The sequence below is a fragment of the Ornithodoros turicata genome, chromosome 4 (assembly GCF_037126465.1).
Source record: "Ornithodoros turicata isolate Travis chromosome 4, ASM3712646v1, whole genome shotgun sequence".
NCBI classification, from domain to species: Eukaryota; Metazoa; Arthropoda; class Arachnida; order Ixodida; family Argasidae; genus Ornithodoros; species Ornithodoros turicata.
The window spans coordinates 30,211,446-30,230,681 of record NC_088204.1 but is presented as its reverse complement, the minus strand read 5'-3'; the positions used below and the strand labels follow the sequence as shown (position 1 = coordinate 30,230,681).

The 19,236-nt window shown below is 50.6% G+C and overlaps 2 long non-coding RNA genes across 2 annotated transcripts; one reads left to right on the top strand and one right to left on the bottom strand.

The window, feature by feature from the left end:
- Positions 1 to 327: 327 nt before the first annotated feature.
- LOC135392916 (uncharacterized) lies at positions 328 to 1,254 on the bottom strand. Its single transcript, XR_010422302.1, has 2 exons — positions 981 to 1,254; positions 328 to 508 (listed from the first exon to the last, which is right to left on the bottom strand). It is a non-coding gene; the product is annotated as an uncharacterized LOC135392916 (long non-coding RNA).
- Positions 1,255 to 14,348: 13,094 nt separating this feature from the next.
- On the top strand, positions 14,349 to 15,329 carry LOC135392915 (uncharacterized). The gene is made up of 2 exons (XR_010422301.1): positions 14,349 to 14,676; positions 15,149 to 15,329. It is a non-coding gene; the product is annotated as an uncharacterized LOC135392915 (long non-coding RNA).
- The last annotated feature ends 3,907 nt before the right edge of the window (positions 15,330 to 19,236 follow it).

Sequence of the window (19,236 nt, the reverse complement as noted above, 5' to 3'; positions counted from 1 at the left end):
GAAGTTGGTGAACCCCCTAAGGAATTGCGAGATAATACGCTAAAAAGCATTAGGCGAAATGGGAATATAGGCGAAATGGGAAAACACGGGACCTAGTCAGTAGTAGGTACTGGACTCTCATGGTGCACAACGCCCAACTGTCCTGAACACGATTTAATTAGCAATTAGAGCTAATTGGGACCCCCCACATTAATCAGCACCCTCCAGGGAGCCACCACACTAATTGGGGAAAGTCTAACTCGTGTCCAGACCAGCTGAGCGTTGTGCACCATGAGAGTCCATAAAAAAGAAAAATAATAGGCAGAAAATAAAATAAAAAGATGAAAATAGAGTGGAGAGAAACAATTTATTCGAAAATCAACGATGCCGCGGCGAAGAAGCAGCTCCGCAACACCCGAGTGACCAGCACCCGCCATGTTGGTAGTTTGCACCCAGCAGTTGCAGAGATCGACGACAGGTGGCCACTTAGTTGCAAGGCATCACACCAGATGGCGCCACCATCATAGCTCTAGACGAGAAAGACAGAACAAGATACTAGCGGCAGGTAAAAATGACAGCACTGCCAAGCAAGTCTAGGCATGCGAGAGAAAAGGTCTAACCGCTACTGCTAAACAGAAAACAGTACACATCGGGGAAATAGGCTTACGGGGACGATCGCTTAGGCCTAACCACAACACTACGCAGCTAACACAAGGCGGGAACCACACATCGCTAAACATGCGAGAAAAGGCTTAACACGAGCGCGGTCACCGCTAAACACGGCAAACATACGAGGAAAGAGGCTTACGGGGGCGATCGCTTAGGCCTATCCTCAACACTACGCAGCTAACACAAGGCGGGAACCACACATCGCTAAACATGCGTCAACAGGCTTGGACACCGCAAAACAAGTCTAAACATGCGAGAAAAGGCTTAACACGAGCGCGGTCACCGCTAAACACGGCAAACATACGAGAAAAGGAGCGCGTCAAATCACTCACCTTTTCCCCCGCGGCAACTTCCAGGCAGAAACTGAGCGAGCGCGGAGAACATACGTCTGCTCTCTACGAGATCCAGCCAGAAAGTGAGCGAGCGCGCGGAGCGCACGTCCGTCTTCCGCGACGGTCCGAGAGAAACTGAGAGAGGCGACGCGCAGCGGACGCTATGGATGCGCGCGCGCCCTCTGCTCCACCCGTCCGCGCATGCGCGCGCGCGCGCTCCTAGCGCCCCCTGCGCCGGCCGCGGGTGTTTTCGGTTTCGGCTCTCTGCTGCTGCGCGCGCGCTCCTGGCGGCGACGGGTGGCTTTTCAGTTTCGCTTTCATTCTCCGTTCTTTGCGCGCGCGCGTTTATCTGTATAAAGGCAGCGCGCACCGCGCTCGCGTCATCATTCTGACCGATACGTGGAAAACGCCATGTGTGGTTTATTCTCCTGCGTTTCTCGTCGTCGCAAGGAAAAGACAAAAAACGAAGAACTTCGCGAATTTATACGCGGCATCGTGGAGGAAGCCTTTCAAGTCCACCGTCTGGAATGGTTGCAAGCACGTCAAGAAATGTGTCAGGACAAGATGAAGACGCTCGACCGCATCTTAGCGGCGGACAGACTGGCGAAAAAGAAGTCCAACTTTAGCCTCGACAATCTGTATTGGGAACGCAGTTCCGATGTAGAGGACGACGACGACGAGGATGTGTAAATAAAAAGCGATGCATTTCTCTTCGAGTCTCAGTCTCTTCTTTCTCTTCGTGCAACGTGTACGCACGCAACATGTCTTCCCCCGAACCTTTTCGTTTCCGTCATCCCTTTCGCTGTATCTTAAGCGGCCCCTCCATGTGCGGCAAATCTACGTTCGTTGCTAACGTGTTGAGGAACCTGAACGACGTGGTGGACAAGCCCCCGTCACAAATATTCTACGTGCAGAAATATGCTTCGCCGAGCATGCAGGACGAATTCGGGGACTCCGTAAAATTTACCAAGGAGCTACCGCGAGAGTGGGACACGTCGCGCGCTACGCTGATCGTCGTCGACGATCACATGACCGACGCCGGTTCCTTGAAGGAGGTGACCGATCTTTTCATTCGGGGTTCTCACCACGCCAACGCGTCGATCTTCTTACTCGTTCAAAACATCTTTTTCGACTGTAGCCATTTTAGAACAATATCCTACAACGCCAGTTACGTCGTCCTGTGGCGCACCGTGCGCAGCGTGCACCAGATGGAACATTTCGGCCAACAGCTATTTGGCAGAAAAAGATTGGAGTATTTTCTGGACGCATATAAACAAGCAATGTCGTCGCCCCACGCATATTTACTCGTGGATCTTCACAACTATACGCACGAGGATCACAGGTTGCGTAGCAATATCTTTCCGGGAGAACGTCAATATATCTACGCTCCGAAATGAATCTCCGCCCTCACCTCACTTTACTCAAAGTACTCTCCACTCTACCCCCTCCACGCCGCCGCGACGTCTTGAGACGTTCGTCCTCGTCCGACATGAAACACCTCTCCGAAATTTGCCTCAATGTATTGAACGGAAAGGTGGCTCTAGCTCCAGATACGTTCGCGCGTTTGAAGAAGCACAAACGCTTTTTACGACGGCTCGCCTACAAAAAGATTCACAAGAATCCGCAACGTTTGAAGCGCTATCTGTCTCAGCAGCGAGGACAGGGCGTTCTTTCGTCGGTGGTTCCTCTCCTGCTTTCCGCCGTGTTGAACCTTTTCGCCAATGGCCAAGAGAATTGAAGTGACCACCTCCATCGGAAACATTCTTTCCTCGAAGGAGAGTGACGACGTCAAAGTGAAACTCATACTGCAAGCACTGTATCGTATACTCAAGCAGTACGGATTTGACCCCTACGACAATAAAAACAAGGCGTCCGACGCTACAAATGACTTTGACTATTCGCTCCTCTCTCCAGAGGTGGACGAAGAGGAAGCGGAAAGGGTCGTCTCGGAATTAAAGAAGGTTCTTTCCTGGGATCGCGAGGGTTGTGTCTCCGTGTCGGGCAAGCCCATCAGACACTCCTCCGTTTACGAACTCGTCAATTATTTGTTGCAACGTAAGACGGGAAAGAAACCTTCCTGGTTCCCCAAAGTCTCGAAACTATTGCGTCTGATTTCTCTACCCAAATCTCGCGAGCCTCAACAGCAGCAGCAGCAGCAGCAGCAGGCCTCCATTGCGTGGACGACTTATGGAGGGATATGAGAAACCAGAGGGTGGTTTGGGGGGTGTGGAACGCTATAGAAAAGCGCATCACTTGAGCAAAAAGAAGGCTCTTGCCATTCTCAGAAAGCTGGATGCCTACACGCTTCACCATCCGGTCAGAAGAAAGTTTAATAGGAGACGCATCATCGCACTCAAGATCAACGACGTGTGGCAAATGGACCTCGCCGATTTTTCAAAATACAAGAGATTCAACGGTGGCTACCGCTACATTCTCGTGGCAATCGATTCCCTCTCCCGCTTTCTGCGCACCCTCCCGCTAAAGACGAAGCGCCCCGCCGAAATGAAAAGGGCCATGATAAGACTTTTTCGGGGAGGTAACGTACCTACACGCATCTTTTGCGACAGAGGCGGGGAATTCTACAACAAGACCGTCAAGGAGTATCTCTCACGAAAGAAGGTACAGATGTATTCTACCTTCTCTCCAGTAATCAAAGCGTCGCAGGCAGAGCGCGTCATACGCACTTTACGCGACAGAATATTCCGTTATTTTAGAGTAACGGGAAAATACCACTTCGTTTCCGCGCTTCCCAAGATCGTGCGCGACTACAACACCACCAAACACAGGACTTTGGGCATCAGCCCGTCCGAAGTCACGCCCGAAAACGAATTGGAGCTGTTCAATAAGATAAATGGGAAGCCCGTCGTACCCTCCGTGAAAAAGAAGCTCAAACTGGGGGATAAAGTGAGGGTCCTACTTCACAGAAAAGGTTTTCATAAGAGCTCGGAAGGGAGTTGGTCGCCTCAGATTTTCACCGTCTCCCGCCTGAGAGACACCTCTCCTCCCGTCGTACACCTGGAAGATTACCGGGGTAAGGAAGTGGACGGATCTTTCTACCCGGAGGAGGTACTCGTCGTAACCCGAGACGCCAATCAGCCTTGGCCAGTAACGAAAGTGCTGAGGAAGAAGCAGGTGAACGGTCAGAGCTTCTCCTTGGTTCGCTGGTTCGGTTACGACAAAGAACACGACAGTTGGGTTCCGAGCAGCGACGTGGTCAAGATTGGGAAATGATGTCGGACATCTACGTCCACCTGCTCTCGAACGCCAGCATGGATAAGTTTCCCTCGAATAAACTCAACGCCTTCACGGTAGCTTTCGATAGTCCGCTTCAGCTCTCGAATCGGTATAAAGTCGGTCTGATGGATCTCAGCATAAGTAACGATTTTTTAAATATCGGCTACGAAAGGCAAGATGCGAAAATCGAGGTTTCTTTCGAGGACACGGTGGAAGCCGGCAGAACTTTTCGTGTCACCTCGGATCTCGAGAGGGATTTGGGAAAAGCCCTTTCGGAATTCGACGTTTCTTTCGCGTACAATAAATCGCGATACGACTTCGTCTTACCCGTGGACGTGAAAGCCGTGGAATTGGACCCTCGGCTCGCGCAAGCGCTCGACGCCTCGCTAGCGTCCCGCGAAGCAGGTCGTGCGGTGAAACCCCCCAAATTGAGCGAACGCGAAGCCACCTCCATCTTATTGGAGCACGCCGCAGCCGCCGTCGCTTTCGGCGACGTCACTCTGAATTCGGAAACCACGTCCCTACGGAACACACTCAACAAGTATTTCCAGACGCACAAGCTGGACGCCTCGCTAGAATTCGCGGATAACGTGTACTCTCTGAAAACACCGAAAGGGTTGCACGTACCGGAACCCTTTGTCAAGCTGCTACATCTCACACCCGTCGAGGGACACGAAGAAACGCTACGCGTCTCTCTCCCCATAGCGCGTCAATTTTCTTTCACGATCAAGACGAAAATTCCTCGATCTTTGCAAGTACATGTGCCTCCCGGCTATTATGCGACGCCGCAAGCACTTCTAAATGCGATTAATCAGCGCGTAGGCGAACGCGCGCGCTTCAGCTTCGACGGAACCGAACAGAAATGTAAAATTCGGCTTTCCGAGGGCACCTCCACCCTAAGACTTTCCGAGTACCTGGCCGTGCTTTTGGGCTTCGAATCGCGTACCGTGTTCACGGGGGATGAGGATGCCACGAGCTCCGTCGAGGTACTCCTGGAACCCCCGTTTCACAACATAATCGTGTACACGGATATCGTGGAACCCACGTACGTGGGAGCGGGAAAAAACCGATATTAAAAATACTACCCTTTTATTACGAGAAAGACAAGCACGTCGTCACCTACACGTTAGATAACATCCAGTATTTTAACCTGTCTCAATTCGAAATTCCCTCAGTGACGATCGTTCTCGCGGACGAAACGGGAAGACGTTTGCCGTTGCGGTCCAAAGGCAGAACCAATCTAACGTTGCATTTCAAATATGTACCGTAATTCCCCCAAAATAATTCCCGTGTACACGGGACCCCTTTTCCAACGAGGGGGCGGTGTGTTGAGCAACATATCCAAGTTTATCGTTCCCATCTGGCAGCAAATAAAACCGATCGCCAAGAGAACGTTGAAGCGCTTGGCGCGGAATTTGGCCGATGGCGAAGGAATATCGCGCGCAGTAAAAAAGACGGCCATAGCAACGGGGAGAGACGTGCTGGATTCCATGGAGGGCTCTGGAAACAACAACAACAATGGAAAGAAACGCCGCAAAAGACAACAAAAGGCGCCGACACACGACGCACCTGCAGATATCTTTGGTACGCCGTGAAGGTCACACATCCGCTGCGCGCGCTCCGTCCATGACGTCAACGAAAGCAAAAATACAGACGCAACGGTCACCGCATTGTCTTACGAGTGACGTGATGATATTCGAACCCCCCTTCCATTCAATACGGCGTGGAAGATACTTCGTACCAACTCTTTTATCCGGTCAACGGGGTAAATAATTCCGTGATCGAATTTTGTATTCAAAATTTGCAAAGGGCACACTTGGATCTCTACGGCAGTTTCGTGTCTTTGACCGTGCGCATTGTTCGCGACGACGGGGAAGAAATGGACGAGAAAGATGTCGTTTTCCCAATAAACCACCTGTTGAGCGGCATGTTTAAGACGGTCACCGTTTACGCGAACAACAAACTCGTCAGTTCCAACGAGTTGTACGCCTACAGGAGTATTTTGGACGTCGTGCTTCATTCCACGCCCGCGGCTCAAGAAACAGTGCACGCGGCTGGACTTTATGTCGAGGACGACGAACATTTAAAGGACGATTACGACGTCTCGTCTCGCGGTCCGAAACAACGTTACGAAGCGACGAAGGGTGGAAAATACTTTAACCTGGTCGGACAGATCAATACCGACCTGTTTCAACAGCCGCGCCTGATGGTACCTGCCGTCGAAATTCGCGTCGTTTTCCTGTTAAACAACGACGAATTTAAACTCGTATCGGTCCCCAAAGACAAGAAAACGTACAATTACGAGGTGGACATTAAAGAAATGACGTTACACTTGAAAAAGGTGACGCTGGCACCTTCCCTATTTTTGGAATACGAGCGGCGGCTTCAGACCACGCCGGCCATCTACGTGTTACGCGGATTGGAAACCAAGGTGCGGAGCTTGAGTGCCGGGAGCTTGGACGCTCACTTTGAAAACGTTTACCCCGAAAGGGTACCTTCCAAATTATGCGTCGCCCTGCTCGCCACGTCCGACTTTCTCGGCGACATCCAATCGAACCCCTACAAATTCCGTCATTACGACCTGTCTCATTCGATGCTCTCCGTGGACGGCCAGCAAGTGCGAGCCGAGTACGACTTTCAGAACGACCTCGTCAAAATTCCCTACTTTAACTTCTTGCAAGAACTGGGAGAGAAACATTTCAAGTATAGCTACGAGCGATTTAAAACGAACGGGTTCCTTCTCTACTTCAACTTGGACGTGGACAAGTGTTCTTCTCCTTCGCATTTGAACGAGTGGCGAAAAGGAAACGTTCGCCTGCAATTACGCTTCGCTAAAGCCCTTCCACACGCGGTCACCGTCCTCTTGATTTCCGAGTGTCCCAAGCTCATGTACGTCGACAAGGACCGTACGGTCACCTTCCCATAAGAAAAGATGTACGAGAGCGACATCTTGGAACTCGTGTCCCTGAACCCCCTCGCTTCCTCCATGCTGAGAGGCATTTGCGCTTCCGACGAAGCCTTCGTTTTACGCAAGCCCGGTTATTTAATCATCAATACGGAAGAGCGAAGAAGGCGCGGGCAGCACTGGGTGCTCTACCTGAAAAACTACGACGGGTCTGCCGTGTTTTTCGACAGCTACGGACTTCCCCCCATCGAAGCAAACCTTCGAAGACTTTACCTGTAGTGGACGAGTATAACGACAAGTGTATTCAATCGCCTTTTTCGCCTTACTGCGGGCTTTTTTGTATCTACGTAGCCACGCGCATGTCGAAACGCTACAGCTTGAAAAGTTGTGTATCCATGTTTTCCTGTAACCTCGAAGAGAATGACGAAACAATAAAACGTCTCCTCGTGAGCGAACTCGTTTCGTAAAAAATAGTATTTATTTATTCACGACATACACAAGACCCTTGCGAGACGATCTTCCAACGTGCTGACCCGACGCTCACCGCCGTCGTCGCCGGTCTGCACCGTGACGTCGAGGGATGTGTGGAGAAGCCAGTAGCGACGGACGATAGGTCGGTTGAAACCCGCGTTGATGAGACACGGGTCGACTGTCTCTCCTCGTCTATACTTCTCCAGCAGCTCGAGCTTGTAATCTACGAAACGCTTCATTTTCTTTGCAATCTTCCCACTGACGGTGAACAGACGTAAGGGTATCGTCTTGAGAATCGAGCGAAAGTCTCCCTCGCAGCTATCGCCGTGAATATAATCGCGTAATCGCAGCAAGTCCCGATACATTCGCGTTTGCACAAAGGTGGCAAACCTCTGCTCGGGCGTCATCATGACTGAGACGGAATGAGAGTAGACAACCTTTTTTTATTTCTCGTTACACAAGAATTAGGCTCCAGCTTTGGTTTCGTAGCCGGGAAGGCAGCCCAAATACGGACGAAGGCTCGAGTCTAACCAATGGCTGGGGTTTCTCGACCAGAGTCCACCGCAGCGACAGGTAGTCAGTTGATCGCCGATTCGCAAAAAGAAGGTCTTTGGAGGAGGCTTGAAGGTTAGGACCAGGGGTAGATCTCCCGTCAGTAGCCATTCGTAATCTGCAACGAAAGGAGTGTGAGAAACGCGTGTTTTTTTTAACTCAAACACACCACGTACAATCTTCTTCAGTCACAGAGTGACACTGATGGTCCATCTTCTCCATCTTCCTTCAATAGTCGAAGTCCTTCGCAACGTACGTCGAACGGTACCGTCCGACAGCCGAGAAACGGGCGAATCAATCGGTCCGTCCAATGCTTTTGCTCTGAAAAAATGTGAACGATTATAGAACGTATTAAAAAATAACGAGGAAGCGTACCTTTGGACCACAATCCACCACAATTGGTACAGAAGAAGCGGGCGCTGCCAATCTCCCGAAATATGTGAGGCGGGAAAAAACCGACTTCACGCGCAGCAAAAGTGTTGTACACTGGAAACGAAACTCTTCAAACATTTCGGCGATGATGACGTCATGGGTATTACTTACGAGGATCTACCAAGCTGATCATGATGGAATGACGATCGACCATTCGCTTCGACATTTATAGTAAAGCTTTGCCTCTCACTCTCTATGACGTCATTGAACGTGTTTGAACATGTTAAGACGTGTTTGAACATGTTTGGACGTGTTCAGACACGGGCGGCGAAGTCGCCCCTGGACACACTCGTTCCTCTCTCTTCCTCTCTATGACGTCATTGAACGTGTCTGAACATGTTTGGACGTGTTTGAACATGTTGTGACGTGTGTAGACACGAACCCCGCAATACGAAAAACGTCACGCAGTACGAATTAGACTAGTGGTTAGTGTGTCGCGTCCCAGTGTAGAAGGATCCTGGGTTCGAATCCCACTCTGGGTCTTCTCGTCGTCATATACAAGTCGGCCCAGAGTGTTAGCTAGAAAATAGTGTAATGTTTTATTCAACGTCGATGGTATTATCATTGTCATATGCGACATCGCAAAAAGGCGCGAAAGACGGAAGGCGGGGTGGTCAAAGTACAGACGACACCGTTGCAATGCGAGGAGGAGGAGAGCGGTGTAGCGACTATAAAAGGTGCGCTGGTTCTACGACGATTGATCGAAAGCCCACGAGGGGCATCCATCCACGACACGAGGCGTTTCGTGGACCAAATGTAAGTCGACCGTCTCTGCTGTGAGAGTGTATTCTATGTATGACATTGTTTTTTCAGGAACCAATAGCCGCTGTCACCGCATGACACTGAACACACACAGGGACTCACCCCATCCTCTCTCATCATCAATCTCAAGCGTTCCTCAACTGAAGGGAAAAGTGAGCATTGTTTCGTGAGAGGAAATCTCGTACTGATTTTGTTTGACCGCAGTGCCACGCTGTCTCGTATGTCAGTACGACCCCATCGATGCCATGCTCGTGGCCGTAGAAAGAGAGCACGAAGCTAGAATAGAGAATCTCGGTAATAGCCCAGTCGTCCTTTCAGATGACGACGACGACGACGACGACAGAGTCAGTAGTCCGCCTTTCGTAATACCTGAAACGGACGACGACGACGAACCCCTAGATGGACATGACAATGCAGACGAATTGCTCATGTGGGAAGGGGATCAGTCGTATGCAGATTTCATTCCTCTGTCTGGTAGGGTTAGAGATGAATCACCAGATGCAAGCCCAGAATTTCAAAACGAAGCTGAGCCTGTCCAGGGACGTAGAATCGTTGAATTGCGAGAACACGTCGTAGAGAATCATCCCTCCGTCACGGAGAGACGATTCCTTCCTTTTTTTGTCACAGATGAGGCATTTGACGGAACGGCTACTAGGTACACGCTTCTCTGTTCCCCACACGACGACAACGTCGACGATTTGCGACTTTATCTACCGAGCATAGCTCCAGTAATCACGCGCGTCCTCGAAGCTTATCCCATGCCTTTCAAATTTTGTCTGTGCTCGAAGGTGCTCATGATTAAGGACGGAGCCGATGGGTTGACTTCTCATCTCCTCCACGTGAACCTTCACTTGAGAGTGGTGCATAACCGCCAAGAAATCGAAGGCGCGATAAATGCTGCCATCGCAGAGTCCTCGCAACGCGTAGAAAACTATGCGACAGAAGGGTCTGGTTTCACCTCGAACGACGTCCAATGTGTCGACTTAAAACTAACGCGCTTAAAACCGAAGCGGATTGGGTGCACGATCGAGCTTCCCGAGCTGCTAAAAAGAAAACGAAAGACTCTCACAAACGTCAAACTTCCGCCGAATCACGAAAACGAGTGTTTCAAGTATAGCGTGCTGGCACTCTTGCATCCGTTGAGAAACAACCCAAACGATTATGTTAGATACCGCAAGTACATGAATCCTTCGAATCCGGAGACGCGCGTAACGTACTGGCCGCCCTGCTTCCCAGTCACTTACGAAGACATTTCCCTGTGGGAGAGAAAAAACAAAATCTCCGTGTACATCTACGTGTTCGACGAGCAGACGAGTTCGATATCTACCGGACGGGTTCCCTGTACGCTCTATAAAGATAAAGTCCACTTGCTCGAGGTTAGAGAGCATTTCTATGGAATCAGAAAATTTAGCACTTTCATGGGACGAAGTGACTACTTTTATTGCGAGAAATGCACGTCCGGTTACGGGACGAGAGAGGCATTGCAGCAACACGAACGTCTGTGTCGCGACGTAAACGAAGTGATTCTCGAAATGCCAAAAGCGGGGGAGTGTGTCTCCTTCAACAAGATACAGTACATGCATCCCTATCCCTATTTCGCGGTGTTGGACACGGAGAGCGTCTTGGAAAAGGACGCACTCGTTAAGGACGCTGTGAGTGTGCACAGGATGAGCTCGTACTGCATCGTTGTAGTGAGAAGTTGGGACGGAAAAATACTGGCTAGATGGCTATTTGGGACCCAACGCGGCAGAGAAATGCTTGCTCTCGCTCAAGCGATTTAGCGATCAAATCGATAGGTTGAACAGTTGTCCCGCGCCGTTGGTCATGAGTATGGAAGACCACTTTCGGCACGCGAGCGCTACGCACTGCGAATTTTGTGGAATCGAATTTAACCGACATACGCGGAAGGTGTCGCATCACGACCACACCCTGCTTCGTAGAGCCCGGTTCTTCGAATTTTGTCGCGACGCTGTGTGATACGTGTAACCTTACGTGTCGTAATACCAAAGAACTCGTCGTGTGCGTGCACAACCTGCAATACGATTTGAGCTCCCTTCCTCCGCCACATGCACGTTCTAAATCTGGGTGAGCCGTGGATCTTAGCTTCGAGTACGGAAAAGATAAGAGGGTTCAACATTGGCGATCTCCATTTCCGCGATACCACGCAGTTTTTCAACCTGTCCTTGTCGAACCTGGTGGAAACCCTGCTCGCGAGCGGTGGCGAGAGCGCGTTTCATTGTACCCGCCAAATGTATGGTGACCGTTTCCGGCGCCTCCTCAGGAAGGGCATTTACCCGTACACCTTCGTCGACAGTTTCGAAGCGTACAATTTGCCCGCACTACCGCCAAAGGAAGCTTTCAAAAGTGACCTGAACGACCAAGAGATCACGGACGAGGACTATCAGTACGCCCTAGAGATTTTCGAATTGTTCGAATGTAAGAACCTCGGTGGTTACACGCGTCTCTACGTCACGCTCGACGCCTGTCAGCTCTGCGACGTCGTGCTGTATTTCAGGAAGATCGCGCTAGAGACGGATGGGATGGATATCCTACGCACCGTGTCCCTCGCCAGCTACGCGTGGGGTAGCGCTCTGAAGCTCACCAAAGTCAAACTCGAGCTCATGAGCGATCGTGAGATGTACGAAACGATCGAGAAGGGAATCAAGGGAGGCATTTGTAACAGTTTCCACAGATACTGTCGGGCTAATCACGAGGGGTGCGACGATTACGATCCCCAGCAAGAAAAGACTTTTATCCAGTACCTCGACGTGAATAGTTTGTACCCGTACGCGATGACTTTCCATCTCCCGACAGGTGGTTTTGAGTGGGTCGATCCTTCGAGGTGGAGCGAGATTGATTTTCTCAACATTCCTCACGATTCGGAAGTGGGTTACGTATATGTGGTAGACTTGTTGTATCCCGAAGAACTGCACGCGCTCACCAGGGATTTTCCCCTGGCACCCGAACACAGGTGCGTGGACGAGAACGAACTGTCCCCCTACCAGCGACACCTGAAAGATGCGTTGGCGCTGAACGCCCCTCCCACAAAGAAACTCTTGCTGACGTGCTATGACAAAGAACGCTACGTCGTTCATTATGCATTGCTCGCTCTGTACGTGAGGTTGGGCATGAAAATAAAACGTGTTCACAGCATCCTCTCGTTCCGCCAAGACGACTTTTTGCGAACCTTCGTGCAGAGAAACGTCGCGTTGAGGAATGCCGCGAGCACGAAATTCGAGAGACTTCTGTACAAAACCATGTCGAACAGCACGTTCGGTAAGTCGATACAAAATGTGAGACGCATGAAAAGGTACGCAATAGCCTACGACAAAGAAAGTGCACTACGAAAGGCTAGCTCCGTCGACAGTCAGCATTTTCTCATTCTGAGTGACAAGTGCATCTTGTACGAGATGAAACAACGCCGCATCAAATGCACGCACCCCCTTTACGTGGGCTTTGCCATTCTTGAAATATCCAAAGTCCGAATGTACAGCTTCATCTACGAGTCGCTCTTTTCTCGCTTGACATGTCCAGTGCAATTGATCTATAGCGACACGGACAGCGTAATTTTTTCTCTCACGTGTGAAAGCCTGGAAGAGCAGCTGATGAAGATTGAGAGTGAGTTAGATCTGTCTTCCTATCCGCCAGACCACCCACTTTTCAACGACGAGCACGCGAACCAGATGGGGTACTTCAAAGACGAGACGGGGGGCGGAGTTATTCAGGAAGTCGTAGCCATCCGAGCGAAAATGTACAGCATTCTCTTGGCTGGGTCACACAAACAGATCGCGAGAGCCAAAGGAGTTAAGAAAGACGTGGTGCGGAAACATTTATTGCACGAAGTGTACCGAGATTCTCTGTTCAATGAAAAGGCGGTCTCTCAGAAGCAGTGCACCATCCAGAGTATAAAGCAAACGATGTACACCATTTCGAGACTCAAGAAGAGCTTGGTCCCCTACGACGACAAACGCTATCTCGTGGATGCCGTACACTCCTTCCCTTATGCGAGCTGCGAATACGGTAAGCTTTACGGGTGTTTTGACGCGTATCGCATTACGATAGTACTCCCTCTTTGTGCAGCACCGGAAAACCCGGAAAAGAGCCCGAGACCGTCGACGTCAGGCATCGAGTAACCGTTGAACAAAGAGCTGCACGCGCATGTAATCGAGAATAAAAGTTCTAGTCGAGACATGCTTCTCTCTCTCTCTCTCTCGCAGACAGGAGAAGCACGGGACATCGTGGCAGTGTGGTAGCGGAATGGGTGTACGAAAAGAATGACCATTCCGTCATCGTGCTGGCGCAGTGACCCGCGCAATGACGGCGCTGCGATGAAGATTCCCCTTTTCTGGCACGTCTGATCATCTCGTAATGCTACGTTCGTGAGATCAGACAAGGGAGGGAGGGTGCAGGCATCTATTGACCAAGTCCTTTGTATGTATTCAATAAAGATGTTTCAGTGAAAGAACACACAGAGTCTCGTCAAAGTTATTCGGACTGTTTAATGCGTTGCATGCCAATAACCAATCGGTATTTCAATAAATCAATGACAAAATTGGCGATGTAGACTGCTTGCAAATGTCGCTGCTTCCGCAGGGCGTGCTTAATATGAGCGATGGCACGAGCGAGAAGGTCCACGATGTCTGCAGCGATGTAGTTGAATTCTGCGTTGGCCAAGCTCACAAATTCGCACATTAGTCCCAGGGGTCCGTCTGGAACCGTTATGCAGACGTTCTTGTAACGGGCGTAGATCCGACGCACCATCTCCTGCAGTGGCCCCGGCGAGATCTCTCCTATATTGCCAAAGCCTACCATGTCTATCACGTAGCGAAAAGCAGTGATGACGAGCTCGTTGCGGGGACTTTCGCCGTTGAAACATTCCTTCTCCACTTCTTCCCAAGAAGCGTGGGTGCGGGAACAATTTTGTAAAGAGTGGTAGCTGAACATCTTCACGTAGTGATGACGTGAGCGCGGTGCGCGCTGCCTTTATACAGATAAACGCGCGCGCGCAAAGAACGGAGAATGAAAGCGAAACTGAAAAGCCACCCGTCGCCGCTAGGAGCGCGCGCGCAGCAGCAGAGAGCCGAAACCGAAAACACCCGCGGCCGGCGCAGGGGGCGCTAGGAGCGCGCGCGCGCGCATGCGCGGACGGGTGGAGCAGAGGGCGCGCGCGCATCCATAGCGTCCGCTGCGCGTCGCCTCTCTCAGTTTCTCTCGGACCGTCGCGGAAGACGGACGTGCGCTCCGCGCGCTCGCTCACTTTCTGGCTGGATCTCGTAGAGAGCAGACGTATGTTCTCCGCGCTCGCTCAGTTTCTGCCTGGAAGTTGCCGCGGGGGAAAAGGTGAGTGATTTGACGCGCTCCTTTTCTCGTATGTTTGCCGTGTTTAGCGGTGACCGCGCTCGTGTTAAGCCTTTTCTCGCATGTTTAGACTTGTTTTGCGGTGTCCAAGCCTGTTGACGCATGTTTAGCGATGTGTGGTTCCCGCCTTGTGTTAGCTGCGTAGTGTTGAGGATAGGCCTAAGCGATCGCCCCCGTAAGCCTCTTTCCTCGTATGTTTGCCGTGTTTAGCGGTGACCGCGCTCGTGTTAAGCCTTTTCTCGCATGTTTAGCGATGTGTGGTTCCCGCCTTGTGTTAGCTGCGTAGTGTTGTGGTTAGGCCTAAGCGATCGTCCCCGTAAGCCTATTTCCCCGATGTGTACTGTTTTCTGTTTAGCAGTAGCGGTTAGACCTTTTCTCTCGCATGCCTAGACTTGCTTGGCAGTGCTGTCATTTTTACCTGCCGCTAGTATCTTGTTCTGTCTTTCTCGTCTAGAGCTATGATGGTGGCGCCATCTGGTGTGATGCCTTGCAACTAAGTGGCCACCTGTCGTCGATCTCTGCAACTGCTGGGTGCAAACTACCAACATGGCGGGTGCTGGTCACTCGGGTGTTGCGGAGCTGCTTCTTCGCCGCGGCATCGTTGATTTTCGAATAAATTGTTTCTCTCCACTCTATTTTCATCTTTTTATTTTATTTTCTGCCTATTATTTTTCTTTTTTATGGACTCTCATGGTGCACAACGCTCAGCTGGTCTGGACACGAGTTAGACTTTCCCCAATTAGTGTGGTGGCTCCCTGGAGGGTGCTGATTAATGTGGGGGGTCCCAATTAGCTCTAATTGCTAATTAAATCGTGTTCAGGACAGTTGGGCGTTGTGCACCATGAGAGTCCAGTACCTACTACTCTAGTCTACGGAACGCTACACTCTCGGAACACCACTCTCGCTATGACACCAAGAATCGCCTCGTCAAGCGAGTACGAGCGCTTGCGACTCAACTTTGTTCCCGAGGCTTTTCAATCTGTCTCTGCTGGGTCCCCAGCCACACTGGGATCCCGGGGAATGAGCGAGCCGACCGTGAGGCTCGGCGAGCGTTGGCACAAGAGGAGTCAGCTCTAGGACTACCCTACCAAGACATCCTGCCAGTGTTAAAGAGAGCTGTCTGTACACAGTGGCAGCAGGAGTGGGACATGGAAGAAAATAACAAGCTACGCCTCACACAGCCACACGTTTCCCCCCCGCATCGGACTGAACACATCAACAGATCATCCGAAGTTCTTTACGCGAGATTGAGGATTGGACACACATGGCTCACGCATCACCACCTACTCAGAGGTCAGGATCCGCCAGCTTGTGCGCACTGCGGTGACAGCTTGACTGTCTTGCACGTACTGGCATCCTGCCCTCACTTCGAACACCAACGCCAACAGTATTTCACCGCATTCTACAGATACCATGTCCCACTCCACCCAGCCCTTCTACTGGGTGACACCCCTCTTGTGCCGTTTGACAACGTAATCAAATTTTTGACCACGTGTGGGTTTCTTAGTCAGATGTAGATGATAAGCATTGCTCCGCTTTTATCCAATATCACCGAACTCCTCATGTAAATATCTCATTGTCACACTTGTAGATAGCTTTTAACTGCCGTGCTCGCTTGTTATCGTCATCCCCCTCTCTCTCTTATCCTGGTCAATCTCATCGCTCATACCTCATACCTGTAGATAGGTTTTAACTACCACACACTCTCTCTCACATCATCTTTCCCATAATCATCTCCGACACACTCACCATGGTTTTGGCGCTCTATGGCCTTTGTTGCCTTTGTGCCATTAAACACATAATCAATCAATCAACACTCTCGGAACAAAATCGGATGGTAAGAGGGTCATTCCACAAGAAGCGATCCAATCGCGTGGCTGGACCATCACGGATTTTGACATTATTTTTTTCTAAAATTGGTATGATGAAGATAGAGATACCCAAAGAATATTTTTGCCGGATTCGGTATGGTTGAAGCGCAAGGGGGCGCTGAGAGTCAACTCCTGCTCTAAAAGTGGGGTGCATATGAGTTAGAGCACTGCACGGGCACGTGCCCGGCCCGGGCCCGACGTCTACTATATATTTCCAACCCGGGCCCCGCCCGAGCCCGACTCCACCGGCCCGGGCCCAGCCCGTACCCCACTGTTTCCATGCTCAGGCCCGGTCCAAGCCCGCCTCGGCTCTATTTGTTGTCGAGGTTCGGAGGCGTATTTGGATTTACTAAAGAGCACAACGCAGCAAGGAAGAGGACGCAGCTAATTGGTGGAGAGCCAGGAGGCACACTCGAACGCAGCAGCGGCTGTGTTTCTGTGCCGCTCTGTGCTTGGTGGTTACTTGCTTGGGAATGCGGCGCGTGGGCGTATGTACATTGCGGTTCAAGAGAGACTCATCGCCGCTCTGTTGCACTTGCTCCGGTGTTAGTTCCTCTTTCTTGAACTCTAAAACTCGCGAACGAAATACCGGACCAGAATTGCCGGAGTACCGAATTGCCGGACTCTCATAAAAATGAAATATGTCAGAACACTTAACTTCACTGACCCTCGTGCCGGACCCTCACGAGAACGAAATATGTCCCAACACCTAACCTAACTGATGCTCGTGCAGGACCCCACACCAATCGTCCCCAAATATGTGTGAGTGCACGCGTGAAATCCAGGCCCATTCACGAAATAAGCATGATCACATAAAAAAAAGTGATAGATCTCAGATGAGAATACCTGATATCCCATACCCAATGGGAAAAAAAGTAACGTGAAAATTCAGCTGTCCAGTCTCGTGAAGTGAAATATGTTCGCTACATGCCCGACCACGTCTGGCGTTGTCAAGCCCGTACCCGGCCCGGGCCCGGTGGCTGAGGCCCGAGCCCGGCTCAGGCCCGCCTAAAAAACGACTGCTGGGCTCGGGCTTTCGGGTAAGCCCGGGCCCGTGCAGTGCTCTAATATGAGTACGTCTCCAGGAAAAACGGCTGAAGATATTAGGGTCTGGTCACCGTCAGCGAGTGCAGAAAGCGTGTTTCTTTCATTTTGGATGAAAAACATCCAAGACATAAGCGTGTTTCGTATCGAGCTGAGGGCCTAAAAGTATACATTTTTACCAGAACTTCTGCATTTTTTGCTGCTCATTAGGTTAAGGTAGAAAGATGCAACTCGGTGAGCTGGTAGCTCGGGGAATGGCAAACACGTGAAAAAAATTCACTTTGCTATGTGCAAGGAAAGGCTGTGAACCGAATATGTCAATTTTACCAAAATTCGCAATATTGGACCGAAAAAAACATTGTGGGGCATCGTGATTCGGATGTTTCGTTAACCGGAAAACGAAGTGCTGTCTGCCTACATCAAGCTTGAAAAAAATTAAAAGGCTTATATTAGTTGTCTGTTAGTAACCATTTTTCAAAGTGCGCTTGTGGGCCAAGACTACCTGTTAGCGCACCAGGCTCACTTTCGGACATTACTGCTCTGTATGTCGCCAAAATTTCGGTTCAGACACTTGTCTCACATTTTGAGCCTCAGGTTGTTCTTGTTGAAAGACGCGTTTTGTGGTGGGCAGAAAAAATGTAGGTGCTGTAAAGATGTAAACACCATAATCCAGCTGTAGTCGAAAGCTAGCAGTCCTACGCTCACTGTGTCAGCAATTATTGCTGGTTATTATTGAAAGAGAATTATTCTACAACACACTGAAGGGCTTGAGGTGTAACGTACTGTTGCAGAGGAAGCATCTCGCTTCCGATCGTATCTTAGCCTTGAGAAAGGGAGCCAAGGGCAATAAACTACATGGGGAGTTTACAACACAACACAGAACGCCGCACGCAGGAACTGCCTCACTCGCAAGCGAATTTATGTCGATCCCTCATTGCGTATATCAGAATGATAGACGCTCGGAGCGTGTTGCCATACCAAACCACGATCTTACTGGCGTGGCCGACCTCGGCGAGCAGTTTTTCACCATCACCACCACCACCGACATCTGACTGGCGTTCCTTCTGGGAGCAGCATTTCTTCAGACGTGACCATGGATATGCCATCGACTTCAGCGCAGGCTAGCGATGACCCATTCTGCTCCTTTGGCCTGAAGGGGTGCAACACCTACGCACGTACACGTTCTCTAAGCAGGCTCAGCGATCTTGATGAACATGACCAGTATTTGATATCCGCACGTGCAAAGCGTGCGCCTATTTCAATCAATGCTGTGTGCGGAGGTCATTACGCGCTGTACATCCGAAAGTACAGCCAGAAGGTGGTATGAAAGTGCTGTGTCAACCCGTTCGGTAAACACAAGAAGAACGTGCGTGTTACAAACATAATACCTTCAACATTGGCTAAGCTCACAGATTCGCTTCAGCTGGTCCCTGGAGACAAGCTGGACCTCTGTGGTGTCAATATGTCAGTGTTTGCAGTGCTTGTCTTCCTGCTTCCAGATCAGCGGCAGCGTCCCTCCGACGCAACCCGAAAAGACAGGCTTGTCCTCTTTCTCATGAGACTGAAGTTGGGGGTGAGCTTGACTGCGCTTCGAACCCTTTTTGGGGTGACTAAGTCAACGGCCGCA